Source organism: Pinus tabuliformis, chromosome 9, assembly GCF_031772625.1.
Source record: "Pinus tabuliformis cultivar Carrire ecotype Pingquan chromosome 9, CPIR1, whole genome shotgun sequence".
Taxonomy (NCBI): Eukaryota; Viridiplantae; Streptophyta; class Pinopsida; order Pinales; family Pinaceae; genus Pinus; species Pinus tabuliformis.
This window is the reverse complement of record NC_142307.1, coordinates 1909045342-1909066519: the sequence shown is the minus strand read 5'-3', so window position 1 is coordinate 1909066519 and position 21178 is coordinate 1909045342. Positions and strand designations below refer to the sequence as shown.

Below are 21178 nucleotides of genomic sequence, written 5' to 3'. Positions count from 1 at the left end.
TCATTGTTTCTATAATTATGCTAGATTTGTGGGTCTAGAGGAATAAATGAAGCTATCAGTTAATGACTGATATGAATAGAGAACCAGAAAGAGAAGCTGAACCGGACATTGAAGAGATTGTTGCCAGATTAGGGAGGTTATTCCTAATGCCTGCACCCACGCCATCATTAGTGGTATCAGAGCCAACAACTGACATTGAATTGAATCTCAGGAGCGGGAGAAGGATGGCTTTTAGAGTTGGAAGAGGACGAGGACGTGGTGGAAGAGGACGACCTGTTACAAATGCTGAATTAATGGAAACAGTAGAAGAGCTGCGAACTAGATTGGATGCGTTAGCTTCAAATAGAAACATAGACGATGGAGATGTCAGTGAACCCGAGGATGAAGCTACAAAGGAGGAAGCTGTACAGGTTACTCCTGAGATGAGGTTCTTTCAGTCAGTATTGAAATCCACAGCCAGGCCAAAGACCGAGGTACCAGTATACCAAGGAGGACTGAATCCAGAAGAATTGATAGACTGGATCAATTGCATGGAGAAATTCTTCGATTATGAAGAAATAGAAGATGAGAAGAAAGTGAAGTTTGCTATCACCAAGTTAAAAGGCCATGCAGCGCTCTGGTGGGATGGTGTGTAGGCAGAAAGGAAGAGACTTGGTAAGCAGCCAATCAAGAGTTGGAGCAGAATGGTAACAAAGTTAAGAGGTAAGTTTTTGCCAAGTAATTATCAGCAAACATTGTTTAAACAAATGCAAAATCTTAGACAGAGAGCTTTAACAGTAAAAGAATATACAGAAGAGTTCTATAAAGTGAGCATAAGAGCTGGAGAAGCCCAAGATACAGATGAGAAGGTGGCTAGATATATGAATGGCCTCAGGATGGACATTCAGGATGAGATAAGCCTGCTGTCTCCTAAAACAGTAGAGGAAGCTTATCAGATAGCACTGAAAGCTGAAGAAAAACTCATGAGGAAGCAGTCTGCCAGAGGGAGAGGGACTTTCAGAGGAAAAGGAAGTCAAGGTGGTAGAGGAAGATCTATAGAACCTAAAGAAGGAGCTAGTAGTAGCTCAACCTAGCATGCATCCATAGGAGGTGATGCAAGAGGTAGAGGGAGTTTTCCTAGAGGAAGAGGAGGCAGAGGAAGAGGCAGAGAAATAAGATGTTACAGATGTAACAAGCTGGGACATAGATCTTATGAGTGCCCAGAGAATGCAGAAACAAAGCAGAGGAATGCAATTGTTGCTCCAGCTGAGGGAGAAGTACCAGTGGCAGCAGTAGCAGAAGAAGAAAATACACCAGAAAGAGGAGAATCTCTGGTGGTTAACAAAGTTCTACTTAAGCCAGCAAAGGAGGTGGCTGAACCGCCACAAAGGAAGACTTTATTCAGGACAGTGTGCAAAGTCCAAGGGAAATGTTTCCAGATGATCATTGATAGTGGCAGCACTGATAATTTGGTCTCTACAGAAGTAGTGGAGAAATTGAAGCTGAAGACAATGAAGCATCCAACACCTTATAAAGTGTCATGGTTGCAAAAGGGACATCAACTGTTGGTAAGTGAACAGTGTGAAGTGGAATTTCAAGTGGGCAAGTATAAAGATAAAATTGTTTGTGATGTGATGCCAATGGACGTGTGTCACATATTGCTTGGAAGACCTTGGCAATATGACAGAGGAGCCATACATGATGGGAAAAGAAACATCTACAAGTTTGGAAAGGATGGTGTCAATCATACGTTGTTGCCTCTGCAAGAAGAAGATGTACCGGGACAGAAGACTGATCCAAAAACTCTGTTACTTGGAGGAAAGGAATACCTGAAGCAGATTGAAGAAAATGAGGTAAATTTTGCTGTAATTTGCAAGCCCAAGGTAATAATGACTTCTACTAAAATTTCTGATTTACTCATTCAAATTCAAGAAATGCTGGAGAATTATTGTGATATTATTGTTGATGATTTACCTAATGAATTACCGCCACTTCGAAGAATCAATCCTCATATAGATTTAATTCCTGGAGCAAGCCTACCTAACAAAGAAGCATATAGAATGACTCCTGGAGAAAATGAAGAAGTTAAGAAATAGGTACAAGAATTGCTTGACAAGGGACTGATCAGAGAAAGCTTGAGTCCTTGCGCAGTGCCAACAGTGCTAAGCCCAAAGAAAGATGGAGGCTGGAGAATGTGTACAAATTCGAGAGCTATCAATAAAATTACAATCAGGTACAAATTTCCGTTACCCAGAATTCAAGATTTAATGGATTGCTTGTCTAGAGAAAAATAGTTTTCAAAACTAGATCTTAAAAGTGGATATCATTAGATAAGGATAAGAGAAGGTGATGAGTGGAAAACAACTTTTAAGACCAATGAAGGACTATATGAGTGGAGAGTGATGCCTTTTGGGCTGTCAAATGCACCAAGTACATTCATGAGGCTTATGAATGAAGTTCTTAAAGAATTCATTGGTAAATTTGTAATAGTATATGTGGACGATATATTAGTCTATAGCAGGTCCAAGGAGGAGCACTTGAGGCATTTACATTATGTCTTACAGAAGCTACAACAAGAAAAACTATTGCTAAATCTAAAGAAATGTTCATTCATGAAAGAGGAGCTGGTGTACTTGGGATTTGTTATTTCAGCTGAAGGGTTGAAGATGGATCCAGAGAAGATCAAAGCAATTATGGAGTGGCCTTCACCCAAGAGTGTTTTTGAGGTAAGGAGTTTTCATGGTCTTGCTAGTTTTTACAAAAAAATCATTAATAATTTTAGTAAGATTAATGCACCTATTATTGAGACCATAAAGAAGGATAAACAACCATTTAAATGGACTGCTGAAGCAGAGAGAAATTTTCAACTGTTAAAGAAGAAAATAACTGAAAAGCCTATTTTGGTTCTTCCTGATTTTAACAAAACTTTTCAAGTTAAGTGTGATGCCAGCGCAAAAGCAATTGGAGGAGTTTTAAGCCAAGAAGATAGATCGATAGCTTATTTCATTGAAAAGCTAAATGATGCAAAAAAGAAGTATTCTTCTTATGATAAGGAGTTTTACGCAGTTGTGCAGGCATTAAAGAAATGGAGGCATTGTTTAATGTCAAAAGAATTCATTCTTTATTCAGATAACCATGCATTGCAGTTTATAATGCAGCAGCCAAAGCTCAGCGAGAGACATGCTAAATGGGTAGAATATCTTCAAGGCTTTCATTTTGTGTTGTTGAAGCATATAACTGGGAAGTCCAACAAAGTTGCAGATGCCTTAAGTAGAAGGAATGTATTGCTGCAAGAAAGTCAAATCCAAGTGCTGGGTTTTGATTTTCTCAAAGAGTTATATGAGACGGATTCATATTTTAAAGAGGCATTTGAGGCTTGTAAAAATCCTGTCTTGGCGAATAGGAGCAAGTGGTTGGATTATTTCCTACAAGATGGATTGTTATTTAAGAAAAATCAGCTGTGCATACCAAACTGTTCAATGAGAGAAAATTTAATCAAAGAAAAACATAGTGGAGGACTTGCAGGACATTTTGGTACAGAAAAGACTTTTGAGCAACTCAACAGATTTTATTTCTGGCCGAAAATGAAATCTGAAGTAGAGAAGTATGTAAGAAATTGTAAAGTCTGCCAATATGCAAAAGGAAGGAGCCAGAACACAGGGTTGTATATTCCATTGCCAATTCCAGATAGGCCTTGGGATATGGTAAGTATGGATTTTGTGCTGGGATTACCAAAGACTCAAAGAGGTTATGATTCAATCTTTGTTGTAGTGGATAGATTTTCAAAAATGGCACACTTTATTCCATGTTATAAAACTAGTGATGCTTCTCACATTGCTAACTTGTTTTTTAAAGAGATTGTAAGATTGCATGGATTGCCCAAAAGCATTGTTTCAGACAAGGATTCAAAGTTTGTTGGACATTTCTGGAGAACACTATGGAAGAAGCTGGGAACTAAATTAAATTTCAGTTCTTCCTATCATCCACAAACTGATGGACAAACTGAAGTTGTGAATAGAAGTTTAGGCAATCTTCTGAGGAGCCTTACTGCAGAACATCCAAAGCAATGGGATCAAGTGTTACCACAAGTTGAATATGCATATAATGAATCACCAAACAGGAGCACAGGACAGAGCCATTCCATATTGTTTATGGAATGCACCCAAGGGGAATATCTGAATTAAGAAATTTGGGAAAAGAAGAAATGAGAAGTGCAGAAGGTGAAGACTTTGCTTCAAGAATGCAGGCGATACATGAACAGGTGAAACAGCAGCTACAAGATAGCAACATCAAGTATAAAACTAGAGCAGACATGAGGATAAGAGAGGTGAACTTTGAAGTTGGGGATTTGGTTTTAACACATCTCAGAAAGGAAAGATTTCCAAAGGGAGAGTATAATAAGTTAAAATCCAAGAAAATTGGACTGTGCAGAATACTGAGGAAATTCTCTGAAAATGCTTATGAGATTCAATTACCACCTGATGTGGGAATATCACCAATTTTTAATGTTGCAGACTTGTACAAGTATGAGAATGAGACTGCAGATGATACAACATAGGGTCAGGAGACTCCAGAGATTGACTGGGTAAAACAGTTACCCACAGCCAAGAATTTATAGCCAGAGAGAATTCTGGACAAGAAAGTGCATAAGAAGACAAGGGGACGAGAGTATTTCTAGTATCTGGTAAAATGGAAAGGACAGCCAATCATTGAAGCTACTTGGGTTACAGAAGACGTTCTACAGAAACTGGGAAAATCTGTAGACGAGCTCATGGACAGGAGCCCATGAAGAATTTTGTCCTCAGGAGTCTGATGTGGGAGCATGTGACTCAGAGGGAAAAAATCTTCCAACTTATTCCAAAAATCCAAAAAAATCTACAAGCAAGGGAGTGGGGTCCTTTAGCCTGCAATTTCCATGTTTTTTTTAGTTAAAGATAGAATAAACTCTAGAAATAAAACATGCTATAGTAAAGCTTTCACGCTTTAAATCATTCTTGTAAATCATGCTTTTGTAACGGATAAGGACCAAGAGGGCCTATCCTTTAATTATAAATAAAGAGGCAGTGATACTCTCAGCAGAGAAGAGAGGAGTGAGTGCCAGAGCATTATTATACTTAAACTTTTCTCTCGGCTGTATAATTTAATAAGCCTTTTGTTAATTGAACTGTGTGTGCGTTTATGTGTTTATTTACTGTGTGTCGAAGGTGGATGGACCGCCTTATAAATGCTGCATGATGTTTGAGTAAGCCTTATGGACATTTCCCCTTTCATTTATGCTTCTACAGGCTTTTAACTTCATTTTATAAATTCCCGTGTGTAATCCTGTTTACGTTGAGGACTCATGAAATTTCCCTTAGGCGGGATACTATAGCGGACATGAAATATTATTGGTTCTAACCCTTATTGGGTCCGAACCCAATATCGCGTCGGAAGGGAGAGTGGGCTTTAACATTGCGAAAGCTCCGAAATACCGGAGCCAAAGTGACATATAAAGTGCAGCTCATAAGAATTTCGGTTCCGAAAGGAGCCATAGTACGATAGAGTTGGAGAGCTCCGATACCCGCAGTCAAATTGTTATGCATTGTAGCCTAAACGGCATCGGGTCCGCAAAGTCTTCGCATTGTATGCTTGACTAAACGAACCCGAAATATTATAGTGTGGAGTAAAAAGGGGTCGTCGGGTTCGCAGACCCATTGTGTTATAACCCCACCGATAAAAACTGCTGATATAGATCGGACCCGAACTCAATATAAAGGGGAGTATAAGAGACTGTTGGGTCCGCAGCATATCGGAAGCCTTGGTGTATAGACTCCGCCGATAGCGATCGCCGATGCGATATCGCATCGGGGGAAAAGGAAAGGGACTATAATAGCGTCGATGGTGTTTTAGAGTAATTCCTTTGGAATTACTGCCCGATGCTGTATTGCATAAGTCCTCCCATGATAAAGCCGCCGATATTGTTGGGTGTATAATCCCTCCTTAAGGCCTCCTATAGTATTTTGGCGTAATTCTTTTAGAATTACAGCCCAATGGGAATAAAGCCATTGTTTCTATAATTATGCTAGATTTGTGGGTCTAGAGGAATAAATGAAGCTATCAGTTAATGACTGATACAAATAGAGAACCAGAAAGAGAAGCTGAACCGGACATTGAAGAGATTGTTGCGAGATTAGGGAGGTTATCCCTAACGCCTGCACGCACGCCATCACTTAGTCAATTCATTACAAAGTTCATTTGAAGTTTATGTCTTTTGTGGTATAGTAGTAATAATAAGGAAAGGTGTTAATAAGGTTGCGGCAAAAATGTCATGATATGCAGCCCATTTGTTGTCGGGGGGGATAAGTAGACATTCTTGGTAGTCTTAATAGCCACATGGAGGTAGACGCTTTTTCATTCTTAATAGTCACATGCTTTGTGAGTCATTTCCACCATATGAGTAGCCATTTCCACAATAAGTAACTAATAATACGACTGTCAGATAGAAGCCATAAAATATTTTCCCGTTAGGGACAAATTTAGTTAATAAATACCCACTCTATCCTTCCTAATTCTACGTCATAGATGTCAAGTCCAGGTCAACCAATGGCGGAAAATCACGATTAAGATACATGGGGAAAGTTTCCATTGTAATTAGTTGCTAAGTATAATCAAAAAATGTTGTGTCAATTCTGGCTACTTAATGTGCGTGAAAATGTAGGAAGCTTCAAAATTTCAAGTGCAGGTCGCAGAAATACTACAAACTCTCTCTGAAGAACAACAATAGCTGAAGTGAAAAAGTTCGAAGCCTCTAGTAATGATTGTCTATCAGAGACGAAGAGAAATGGAAAAGGGAGTTATTTCAGTCCCAGAGGATAAACTTGATGAGCGAATTGTCCTGTTGGAAGATCCATATGATAAGTACAATAAATCTACTTTGGTTGACAATGATCTTACAGATTGTTTCCAGTTTCAAAAGTTAAAGAGGGAGGTGTATATAGACGAAGCTGAAAAGGAAGATGGCACGAGCACCTCCAGAGTCAAGGAATATTTCATAGGCATATAATGATCTACGATAATCAAACTAACGAGTCTACCATTATTGAGCACACAACTGGCTGTGATGCAGTGCATAAACCTACTAACTAACAGAAGGCATGGGGTATCCTTGTGGCTCGACAAGGAGTATCAATTCAAGTAGACGATAGGTATCATCTCACAGGGCTATCAGTAGGAGGAAATGCGGTGAATACAGTGTTCCAAGAAGGAACGAAAAGAGCAAAGAAGGAGGGAGAAAATGATTATTATGGAAAATATGGAACAAAGCACAGGGGCAGGGGAGCCAAGATTGACCTTATTAGAAAAATTGAGATAAGGTTCACTTGCTACATCATAGTAGGCAAAACAATGAGACACTTCACAAGAAATGAGTGCACTCTGGACGCAATCTCGGTTGCGGAGCACTGCTGTAAGGGAGAAGTGCTCAACTGGTCCGCTTTTGTACTAAATGAGCTCTTCGAGGCCTGTGAGGATATCTACAAGAGGATTACCAAAATTTTTTTTGGATACATATTGATGAATTTGGCAATGAGGAAGTGGCAGCCACCAAGGGGGAGGGAGATGATGCAAATTACTGAAGGACAACCGATAGCACTTAGGTATGAGCCATGGAGAGTTTCGGGAGACCTGAGCAGCAAGGAAATTAATGAGGTAGCTTTCACTGAATGGTATGACATGATGGATATAGTTTGGTCAATAGAGAGAATACCCAAACAACTTCTTGATGAATTTTCAGAACACATCTAGTTTGCAGTCTCATATGGGCACACATATCTTAGACCCATATAACATGATAGCCAATTCAGAACTAGAAGTGCAAACAATAGAGTTGAATACAAAAGGAGAAGGCTGCAAGGAGAAAGATATTGGTTAGTTAGTTGAAGTGTTTTGGTCACAAACAAGCAACGAGGAGGACGCAAGCTGTCAGCTCATCCGACGTGAAGGCCAGAGCGGCAGATGAGAAGCGGGGTGAAGTCAATTACAGTCAGTTGAGTCATGTAACCGGGTATTTCATGCAATTGTCTGGGGCTGAGGCCAATGTTTAATGTAACATTATCCTATTGAATTAATATAAATGAAGAGTTAGACTAGTCACTTGGTATGATGTACGCATTTGATTATGTTATCTGGACCCACTAAAAATTTGAATGCATTGCGAGTCTATGCTCATGGTAGATAGATCTTCATGTTGATATATTGTTAAGTCTGAATATATGCACAGGGCCGCTTATAGAGTAATGATTAAGATATGCCTCACCCTATACTAAACCCTTCTTACTTTTGGTCATGGCACACTTTAGGTGAGACTCCTTATCCCTTGGGGTAAAGTGAAAATGTCGACGTTGTCCCAGACTACAATGAACCATTGTTGGCTCTTTGCGCCTGAACCTAGGGTCTTTCCATGATGTCGTTTTTGCGCCAAAAAATGGTTACATTGCCAATGTTTAATGTAATTTTATCTCCGACTGTTGAAGAAATTCCCCCAAAGCCATATACTATTCCACCTCTTTCACGGGAACCTTCTCCCCACACGGCCTCCACCTCTGCAACCTTGTTAGAAACCAACCCCTTTGGCACAAGACTACCAACTAAACACATGGAAGTAGATTCGACAGAGTAGCCTAGAGGGACCACCAATGGAAGTGCTGCACAAACGGCCTCCTTAGTATCATTACTATTTGGGTCAGACCCACTCTAGGGGAAAGAACCAATCACAACCCTTCCGCAATTAGGGGGGAATGAACAGAACTAGCCAATATTCCTTTTAAATTTCCTAGTGTTCCCCGACGCTAATATCATTCCCTCCACTCCCCAGTTCACCCCACAATCACAGCCAGTTCACTCTCCCACCTCCCATTCTAAGAAATCCATTTCCATCAGCCTAGCAATTCATTAAAATTTCCCTGATCCGAGCACAATGCAGACCGACACCTTGCAGCACTAGTCATTGGTGCAGCTATTTTCATTCATGTAACAAGTTGCACAAAGAGATGAAAGAATACATGATGACTTGGTTCGGGAACATGAATAGAAAAAGAAACAACTACAGGATGTTATAGAGGAAAGATATCACCTGCAAGATGCAAATACTGATTTGCAGGCGCAGGTCGATCAGGTGACAGAGAAATTTTAGTCACTATGGTCGACAATCATAGATGTCAACACAGAAGCTCCAAAGGACATTGCAGCATGCACATTGATGAGTTGCTGTGATCACATTCAAGCAACATGTTCAAATCTCGTGGCAACAAACGTTGATATGAAGAAGAAGCTGGAAACAGTAAGATCAACATTACTAGACCTGGTAGAAATATATGCCAGAACGATAGATGAAAAAATCAGTGAAGTGGCAGCCAAGAAACAAGCACTCATTGAAGCACTAGCAGATAGATACACCCTAATGGATAGAGTTCATGACTGGCCGAGAAGCCTCGCACTAAAGAATCATCCAATATATCCTATGAGAGAGAAACTCCAAATATTGTTTGCCAATAGTAGGGAATGCATGGGCTCCAACAAACTCCAAAAGATCGACAAGCAGATTTCTGCCATTCAAGCACATGTTGATCAAATCGAAGAGGATTTGATGAAAACAAAAAATATAATCTAAGACCTATGAACATCAATCTGAATATAGGTTTTGGCTCTGAAGGAAGTCTACAGTAACAGTGAAGCACTATGGGTCCACCTACAAATTCAAAGGCCAAGCGAAATAACGTCCAACACAACAGAAAACTTTACCCAATAGGCTAAATCGATCATAATCGCATGGGAATCTACTGTCCACAAATACAATGAATTCAAGTAGAGAACGACCAACATCATTCTTGAGTTGGGGCCTTTGTTGGGAAAAGAAGGACATTAGGGAGAAAAAGGAGCAGTTGGAGTAGAAACCACCCAGCTAACAACAGAGGATACAACAGGAGTAATAGCTCATCAGATGGAAGAACCAGCACAACCACCAACAGAAGTATCTATAGAGATAATAACAGGACCCACAATGCTCGAAATAGATTGACTCAGGGATGAGTTAAAGAACTGTGGTCGGGGCCTGTTGGGGCCTTCGTTTGAATTTTAAAAAATATTTTGGAGATACGAAGAATAGGAAACAGGTGGTGGAAGCAATGGTCAGCTTGCAGAGAAGACAACTGGGGAGGAAAACAGGAACAGGCAGTTGTGGGACGGTCATGGCAAGGTGTTGGAAGAAAGTAGGGGAAACAGAGGAGACAAGGCGGATGAGAGGAAACCAAGGAAAGAAACAATTGAGTAAGAACAAGTAGTGTAAATGGCAGAGGTGAATACAAAAGGAGAAGGTCACAAGGAGAAAGAGGTTGGTTGGTTAGTTGAAGAGTTCTGGTCACAGATGAGCAGTGAGGAGGATGTGAGCTATCAGAGAATCTGACCTAAAGGCCAGAGAAATAGTTGAGAGGTGGAGTGAAGTATGTTGCAATCAGTCAAGTCATGTAACCGGATATTTCATGCAATTGTCTGGGGCTAAGGCCAATGTTTAATGTAATGTTATCCTATTTAATTAATATAAATGAAGAGTTAGACTGGTCACTTGGTATGATGGTGCTGATGTTATCTAGACCCACTAAAAAATTGAATGCGTTGTGAGTCTACGCTCATGGTGGATTGATCTTCATGTTGATAGAATGTTAAGTCTGAATATATGCACATGGCCACTTATAGAGTAATGGCTAAGAGATCTGTGACCCTATACTGAACCCTTCTTACTTTTGGTCATGACATGCCTTGGGTGAGACTCCTTATCCCTTGGGGTAAGGTGAAAATGTTGACGTTGTCCTAGACTACATCAAACCATTGTTGGATCTTTGTGCCTAAACCTAGGGTCTTTCCTTGATGTCATTTTTGTGCCAACACTTGGGGTGCACTAAAGGACAATTCTCAAATGTGTTAGAAGCTTCCACGACATTGTTGAAACCGTCGAGGAAAGAGAATGATGGGAATACATCACCATCAACCTATGGAAGTATGCATTGCAAAGAAAGAGATGAGGCAAGCTCTCGCTCCCGTGATCATACTAGAGACCAACAAGAAATGTTTAACAAGTCTCGGTATTCCATTGTTCAGTTTTATTACAACCATATTGTTAATAATGAACAAAAATCATGGCATAGAAGAACTTGCAGTTTTTGTGGATTGCATAACCATGTGTTTGTTGAGTGCTAGAGGAGAATAGAAACACGAAAAAGGATGAGGCGTGAAAGACCCTCTCAACAGCAAGAAAAGAAGAAGGTAAAGTAGATATGGAGGAAGAAGGCTTATTGTAGTCATTGTGACATAGGTGGTCATCAAAGAGCCATGTGTTGGAGGCTCCATCCAGAGCAGCATTGCAAGGACAAAGCATCCATGCATGAACCAGGTGAAATAGTTGTTCGACCAATAATGACACCACAAGAGGATGACCGAGTCAATTTGATAAGTGAGAGATGGTTCTTATAGGTGTGGTAGAATGTCATGACCTTATTTTTGCAAATGATGTGTTGCATTTTAAATTGTAAAATTGATGATGTGTTTTCCATCACTTGTTGCAACAGCAATGATGTTTGGCCTTATTTTGTGTTGCATTTTGAATTGTGAAAGTGATGATGTGCTTCCATCACTTGTTGAAGCAACAATAGTGTTTTCCCTTATTTTTGTAAATCATGTGTTGCAGTGATGATGTGTTTTCCATCACTTGTTGAAGAAACAATGATGTTTGGCCTTGTATTGGCAGCTGGGGTATTGTTTCCATTTTTATGTAAACTTGACCACAGAGTATGTTCTATAAACTCGTGGAAAGTATGGACTTCTTGGGTCATTTTTTGTCATATAGATAAACATGTAATTTGAAAGATATTGTACTATAGGTTTGTAGGAGATGTAGGTGTCGAATCATCACTTATGGCCTCGAAGGATAAAGGTGAAGGAGAAGGAAGGATGACATGTTAGGACACTTGTGGTGCAGAAAATGTACAGATCAGTTGCAGATTATTTAATGCTTTTGGAGAACCAAAATCTTCTCTTAGTGGGGAGGATTGTTCTAGGAGGATCCAGGAGGATGGATCCAGGAGGATTGATCTTGGTGGATCTCTAAAAAGTACCAGTGGCATGGTAAGAAGGCTTAAAACATCAAAGTGGAAGAATCTTGATAAACTTATCTCCATATCAAATTGATCGTCATACTAATTCCAATGATGCGAACAACACTCAAATTTGAGCACATATGAAGAAGTTAGGGCAAGTCAAAGTTCAAGTTTCACTTGGACCGATGGCAGGAAGAAAAATGAAGTGGAATAACTTCAGTGAATGGTGAAATGCCAAGTGGCAGGCTACCATTGGCCCCACATTTTGTAGGTCGCAGAAGGAAGAGGTTTGTGGTTCAAGAAATCGGCTCCCATAACTACCAGGTTGTGATTTGTGATATCACAATTGCATATCGGAGGCAGGTCAACGGTAAAGAATCAACCCCAGAGAAAAGCCAGAGTGTGATGTGATATCGCACATTGCACATCGCAAGGAACAATGGTTATAGAATCGGCCCCCAGGTAGTCAGGGTTGTGATTGAAATACAATCGCATATCGCACAGTGCAATTCTCGTTATATATGTACCCCCTAGCTCCTCTCATTATGATATGTGATGGATCCCGGATGCGATATAGTTATGGGTTGTAGTTAATAGTTTTGTCGAGTCCACTAGTTCGTACATCGTCTATCGCATAGTGCAGCGGCCATTATGGAGAATCTCCCTTGTTTCTGTTGATTGCGATTTGTGGCGCCGATAGACTATGGTTGTCGATGATAAAGCCACTGGGTTCGGGAAATATGTCGATTCTCTGTATTATTCCATCGGTTAAGGAGTAAAGCATCGATTCTTTATATTATTCCACCGGTTTAATGGATTCAATGCGAAATGGTCTGTGAACTATTTTCAATGGAGGTTTTTCCTTGTTCGACGGGCTTGTTACCTACATACTATTCCAAGCCCGAGACCCTCTATTTGAAACAACCGTGAGCTATGTCTGGATTAATATGTTGATTGTTGAAACAAACCACTTGCTAAACTTGTCCTTTGTTGAAACTACCCAATTTATGAAGGAATCTGCCCACCAGAATATAAAGTGGGTTATCCGCACATCGAGAGGGGGAGATCAATAGAGAGCATCATAGATTTACAAAGCATAGTCGCGGCACCTACTCCAGGCATGTGGTCGGAACCTTACCTTAGAAATCAAAAGCTTTCGAGAAGGTTCAAGAAGCCCTTTTATCATAATTGGGTGTTTGGATAGGCGATTTTGCATTATTTTTAGCTGGAAGTCAGTGACGTTGTCTGTTTCTAGAGTTGGGCTCTCCATTTTTCATATATCTTCCAAATTGGAGGTGTAAGGGTGTTTATTTAAAAATTTCTTGTACTTCTTCTGTTTTCATGCCATTTAATGAATGAACACCTCCCCGCTATTGAGAAGGGAAAGAAGATGTATTCTAAATTGGATGAACTCCGTAATCAAATCTCTGTGTCTTGATCTCATGTGTGATTATTTCTTTCTATCTTTGTTTTATATGCTTATGTTCCATGGTTTTTAAGTGCTCTATTACATGTAATTTTGATGCATCTATAAGTAAAAAATCCTAGATCAAATCGCTTCGAGTAGGAGTTAGTAAACAAGATCAGGGGGTTTTAGCCCCCTTCTACTGGGTGTTGGAGAACGAGAGAAGGTGGTAGCCTTCTGCATGATCTGAATGGAAATTCACCCATCGTTTTTAACCATGGTAATTTAACTAAAGGCTATAAGTAACTCACCCATTGTATTATCTACCCATGGTGGTTTCCCAGCCATGGTATTTACCCATGGTAATGTAACTAAAAAAGGTTATAAATAACAAGCCTCTTTTTGTAAGAGGGAAGATTGTCCAACACAATGTAGTTGCAACTGTCATGTTCTGATCTAATAAAAAGTTAATTCTTGATTTATTTTCTTGTTTGGTTTACTTTTGCTTTTTTCCTGATGCAGAAATTTCTCATATCTTGGGGTCCACCAAGATCTAGATCAGTGGTATCAGAGTGGGTTATGAGTCCATGGGAATCAAGTTTTTAAGTGTTTCCAACATTTGGATATAATCAAGCTCATGCAGTTTTGTGGTATCTTATTTTTTAAAATTTTATTTTAATGATGGCATATGCCTCTATGTTGTTGGGAGAGTTCTAGTTCATAGGGGGATAGGTTTTATGTGATTTGAAGTCCGATTTTAGTCATAATATTTTTTTTTAATTTTTTGTTCTGGAGTGACGAAAAATTCAGAGGAATATGATTATTTGAGGCTCACCCTCTCTCCATTGGGGTAGTACCACTCAGAGTCTAGCAGAGTTCATTCTATGTTTTCCCCACACACCGAAATCACCATCAATGGTCCACTGTGGTGGCGAACCATGATTTCACAAAGCCCACATGAAGGGTGTCTTGGAAACCTTGCCAGTGCAAAACTATGGAGGAATGTGCAAAAAATCATTATGATACTTAGCCATGATAATGCAACTAGAAAGCGCAAAATATAGGTAGTCTGGAGTAGTATAAGCATTCAGAGATATACACATACAAGGCAACATGACACATATATGGCATGACCTAGAGCATTCGCAATGACAAGAAGCACCAGCTGAAGATAGCGAGTCGGGTGGAGCACTATAGCAATAAAGTGGAGATCATTTAGTTGGACAATGAGAGGGGAAACATCAAGGCTGAATCCAAGCTTTCGTTTGAACATTTGTAACTGCCCACTAAAATGATTTTCATAACCAAAACATAATTCCAAAAACCAGGCATCCTGGCCACCTCCACTACATATCTCCGCATTTGGCACATTTCTGATTATTGCGTCAAGGAAAGGAGCCTCTTGAAGAATAAAAAGAACAATGAGTTTTGCATTCCTCTCACTTCCTTCAATTCAAATGAGAAAGAACCCAAGAGGATCAACACTTCTAGAATCAACACCACCTATACCATTTGGGACATCGACAAGAAGTTCGTCGACACCTAGTTGATTGCCCATGACAAGGGGGCATACGACATTTCCTTAGGGGTGTCATGTTTTTTCTTCTGTTAGTGGCGATGGGTTTGTAAATTTTTTTATTTTATTTGAGGTACAAGGAGTTATCTACACTTATCTATGAGAGTTCTCATCCCAATACTCCCCTAGTCAGATTGGGCTGGAACAAGAAAGAACCCAAATACACGGTTACCATCATCATGGAAAGTACCATCATCATAGCCTTAGATAATACATGGCTACCATCATCATAGTATTGGATATCATATATCTAATCTTGATTTTCACGGAGCTCTAGAGGCACCAGGCCAGTGTCAATGCCCGTTCTTGGGCACCCCATAGCTCCTACCACATCTGCACTACTAAAGATGACTCACAAGCCCACATATGAGATCTCCCCTCCATGATAAAACCTATAAATGACCATATTGATCCTATTATTTCTTACATTGTTGGGATTGGGATCAAGCAGTTGCAGTGGTCCTCCACTCAATGCGATTTGGTTGAAATCATCTTCTCCAACAAGTTGCAAATATTTATTTTTTGAAAGGATAGGTCACACCAGATTGATATTTATTGGAAGGAAACAAGGGAATTTGATTTGCAGTTGATCTTTGTCTTGTTGAGGTTCTATTTCCTAAGCAATGAGGACACCATACATGATTAAGAACCTAATATGTGGAATTATGCTTCTTGAAAAGATGATTATGATGAACTGAATCCATTGAAGATGCAACTCTTGGTCATCACCAAGTCCCAACGTCATATCCTAGCACAAATTGAGAGGTTTTTTTTTTCCCACATGGAAGTCAGAGCAAGGGAAGACACCAATATAAACATGCAACCTATGCAGGGCATCAACAAGCTTACACTACTTCCCACTCACATCATGGAGAAGCGTGCCTTCCATGGTGAATTCCTGGACCAAGGAATACTATTTGTTTTAAAGAATTGGCTAGAGACCCTCCCTAACGAATCGCTACCAAATGTGACCCTCCACACAATGTTTCTCAACATCCTCACACATTTTTAGATTGACACTGATGATTTTGAAAGGCGAGAGAAACTTTAAAAAAATGGACAGGGGAGAGTGGTCATGTTCTTATCGAAATCAAATGAACAAAATTTTGGCAATATAACTCGCTGACTAGAATTCATTTTCATCTTATCATAGAAATTGGAATGTAATGTTTTTTTTCATTTTTCTTACCTAGGGATTCTACATTGATTCTCTCTCGAGACAATTTGTACATTTATGTTGGTGACAGTTGGAGTTTTGTTACATTTTCTTAAGTAGGAGGCACTTAATGTTAGGTAAACTTGACTCGAGATAGAGTCAAAGTTGACTAGGTTAAACAATGATGGTTTTGGGGCACATGGTATTGTACACCCATAGTATTATGCCCATGGTATTATATGTAATGGAGCTTATAAAAGGTTGGAAGGACTTCATTCTAATGCAAGACCTGGAGGTGAGCGGTGAAGGTTCACTTAGTCGGATTGGCCAAGGTTTTGGCCAATGCTAATAAGATCTTATTAGGTTGGTTTTCTCCCAGGATCTGGGGTTTTCCCAGATAAACATTTGTGTTTATGTGTTTATGGTTGTTGCTAGTTATTTTTATATTTATTTTTACATGGGTACACATGCCTTACCGGGTCTTACAGTAGTATGCATATTTACATGCAATAATTTTTACTTCATTAAAAATTTTTCTTTGTTTATTGCTGCTACGATTCTAACCCATCTTCTCTCAATTTGATTTGCTCAAAAACTTCTATCAAACCACTCCAAATACGAGCCCGATGAGAACCTCGTAGATTCCAGCACCGGTAGCCTCACGTAGCAGAAAACGAACAATTTTCGAAGCCGCATGAACACTTTTCTTCTGCTGACCTTCTTTAAATAGCCGCATGAATCCCAAACAATTTTGTCAGGATGTTCCAAACCGGTAAATATTACAAATGCACTGCGATCCTTGACAGTTATGGCACTATCTTCCGCACATTCTCCTCGAGGTTCTTCCGTGTATGATTGTTCCACCATTATTTTCAAACCCAGATCTGTAAAAAGGCTGCATTGATCTCATTAGACACTGTAAACCTGTGGCATCAAAGGATCCCTTTGAAGCCAATATCTGGCTCTGATACCAGTTGTTAAGAAATTTACTGCATAACATAAATAATTATTGAGAGGAATAAATATAAAAATAACCAGCAACAACCATAAACACATAGACACAAATGTTTATCTGAGAAAACCCCAAATCCGGGGAAAACCCAACCTAATAATATCTTATTAGCATTGGCCAAAACCCTGGCCAATCCGACCAAGTGAGCCTTCACCGCTCACCTCTAGTTATTGCATTACAATGAAGTCCTTCCAGCCTTTTATAAGCTCCATTACATATAATACCATGGGCAGAATACTATGGGTGCACAATACCATGTGCCCCAAAACCATCACTGTTTAACATGGTCAACTTTGACTCTATCCTAAGTCAAGTTTACCTAACACTTAATCCAAGTATCCAAGGATTTTAAATTGCGTGGTTCGTTCTCCATGAACACTATTGATCTTACAGATCAAATCCAACAGCATATTTTATTCCTATCTGGATGAGATGGTACCACCTTCACACATGTGCATGCTATATGGAAAAGCTAAATGAAATCCAAGGTGCTTTTTTGAATAATTCCCAATAGGTATACATATACTGGAATGGAGGGAATTGAAATTAGAAAACAATAAAACATTTCCCGGTGAAAGAGATTCCAAACCGTGAAAAAAATAAAGAAGGTTCAATAGATGGTTGGGAAACCAATGAAGTATTGTAAAATTGGAAAGATTATATCATCTAGCTAAAGCATCGGGCTTTATAATTCTTCTCGGATATCAATTTATTTCCTTGAGTTTATATATTCTGAATATAATTCTCTTATCAAATCATAGCAATGGGAATCATAAACGTGATAATTGAGTGCTTGGAGGAAGTATTTACAACACCTCATTGGATGATGAGAATATACCATATCTCTAACAGATAAATTGACAAGTGATCTGAAGTTTCGTTATAGGGTATCTCTATCCTTGAACCCTCGTTCATCACAGTTATGGGTCAACCACACAAAACCATTTTCTAACAAAGTCCATTTTCTTGGCTACACACTTTCCATCTAATAGTTGGCCCATAAGCATTACAGGGTATCTCTATCCTAGGCTCTTCATTCATCACGGTTATGGGTCAACCATGCAAAACCCTTTCCATCGAAATCCATTTGCTTTGCTAGACACTGTCAATATCACAGTTGGCTCACAAGAATTACAAGGTATCTATATCCTTCTATCTCCTTGCATCATGGTTATGGGTCATCCACAAAACCTCGGCTATAGGTCAACCATGGAAAACCCTTGTCCTCAACAACAGTTAGTCAACCACAACTCATTTTTTGCAAAGGCTTCTCCATAGGGAACTTCATGCAATGGGGACCATTACTTCCGAAGGAGGGAGGAATGATCAAAATGGAAATTCACCCATGGTAATTTAACTAAAGTCTATAAATAACTCACCCATGGTAATGCAACTAAAAAATGCTATAAATAATGAGGCTCTTTTTGTAAGAGGAAAAATTGTCTAGCATAATGTAGTTGCAACTGTCAGTTTTTTATCTAATAAAATGTTAATTCTTGATTTATTTTATGGTTTGGTTTACTTTTGTTCTTTTCGTGATGCAAAAATTACTCAGATATTTAGGTCCCCCAAGATCTAGATCACTGTAGATGGGTGCTTGCGTGATGGTAAGTGTCTGCATCAGTACAAGATTGTAAGAAGTTCTCTTAATAATAAAAGAAGAAGGCAGAGATGACAAAAACATCGGTTTTCTACCACATTGGGTTTCCACCTAAAAAGCTTGGCATTCTCATGTGTTGTTTCTTATGTATGATGATTTATTCTTCTTTTACTCCTCATGGTTACTATTTAATTAATGAACAATGAAGTAATGATGCACTGATTAAAGATGAAAAATTGATGAAATATATGAAAAACTATTTAACTCGATATACATTATTTTCCTTTACTGAAGTCACATACATACATAGGTTGCATGAATGAAAATAGCATATAGAAATAAAAATATGAAATGAGAAGTTTAGAGTGAGTTTAAAATATTGATTCACACGACCCCCCCCCCCCCCCCCCCCCCCCCCTTTAGTATTTTTCCCAATGATTTGTACTAGACTTCGGGTTAGTTGGCTCATTTGAGAAAATGAGGGTGTAGCTCTATAATATCCATCTATGGAAATTATGTTCCTCCTTGGTTGAGTTTTGGGCACTTAGGATTTTCTTTGGGATGTTATAACCATTTATGTTGATGTTAAGGAGACCATTGATCTATTTTAGGAGAACAATAGCTATTAATAACATTGTTTTTTGTTCATGGCTTGTAGTTGAACATGGCTATTACATTTGGAGCTTGGGAATGTAGGTTTTAACCATGTACAGAAATTACTTGTAGACAAATTCTAAAAACAAAAAATAAACAATGACGAGAATATAAAACAAATACACAGAGATTTCCCCTAGATCCCAAAACCTCCACTACTAGCTTGATTTTTCATTATGCTCCTTTCAGTGTTACAATACATACATACATACATACATACATACATACATACATACATATATATATATATATATATATATATATATACATATATATACATACATATATATATATATGTATATATATATATATATGTATATATATATATATATATATATATATATATATATATATACATGTCGAAGCATTCATAAACCCCAATCCATTAACCCTGGATTAGAACATAACCGTAGTTCCCTTGATTGGATCTACAAAATACCATGGGAAGAAAACCATCATGCCCAAAACCATGTGCAAAACCCATGCACAAAACCATAGGTAGGTTCGCCCACCTAATATAGGGTCCAAAAAAAATTTCTTGGGGCATTGCCCCAGACCCCATGTAGGGGGGCTACCGGCCCCCTCAAACCCCCCGATAGGAGGGGATGCACCCTGTACAATGAACAGACGAGGCTCTTAGCCCCCCTGTGTGCGACTAGTCATGGAATGAATATAACACACACACAACAGGGGAGCATTGTAAGTATTGGGATTTTTTGTTCTAATGATTCAGAATTTCCATTGCACTAAAGCTAACCACCTTTTTTTTCCTCTAGGAATTTGATGATTAATTACAAAATTTCTCTTGGGTTGCTCCAGTCGTATTATATCCCTTACCTAGGTTTGGGCATGCATTTTTATTTGTACGTAGTTCTAGTTATCCTTGGATGCGACATATACAAGTATGCATTGTGAATCCTATCATGTTCCAAATTTGGTTGCATGTTATTCTTATACACTTAGTCCCCTATTGACTTTCATGGTTTTTAGCCTATTGGCATTGCCCTCTTATATATAAATCTTCATATGTCATTTGTCTTATTATTTTTAGATTTAAGCACCCTTAATTCAACAAAACATTTTAGGAATTTTCTGATGCCTTATTTCACTATGGAGCTTGTGATATTTCATTCTTCTCTTAAAAATGTTTATTTTATTCTTTAGGCTAGTTAAAACATAGAGATACTTTTGATATTCTAGATTTGGTATGATCATCTCCTTTAGTATCCTAATTTTCTATTATTGACCATTTCTTTATCACACCATACTCTCCCCTTAATATTAGATAAATAATATTTTTAACACTTTCATTATTCTCTATAGTGGCCTCTTCCTCAATGACCTAATGGTTTATACAATATTTGTCATCTTTATGCCTTTGCCACTTTAGTCATATGTTGTTTTGACTAGATTTTGAAGCAAACTTTGGAAGCTCCTCGTCTTCTATGTTGTTTATCTTATTCACTTACATTAAGTACTTAGTCATAGCAATGCTCTTAATGGTTGAAACACTCACTTTTATGAGGAACATAGGATAGGATGTATTTCCTTTAACATTAAGGTTATAAGTTATAAAACACTTTTGGATTTACTTCATCTTTCTCCATGATTTTCTAGAGATTTTGTGGCTTGAAACTTCACAACCATATAAGATAATGAGAGCTATGAAAT

At 38.7% G+C, this 21178-nt stretch overlaps 1 pseudogene; it reads left to right on the top strand.

The window, feature by feature from the left end:
* The first annotated feature begins 293 nt into the window (after positions 1 to 293).
* Positions 294 to 15611, top strand: LOC149156565 (WD repeat-containing protein LWD1 pseudogene; annotated as a pseudogene).
* The last annotated feature ends 5567 nt before the right edge of the window (positions 15612 to 21178 follow it).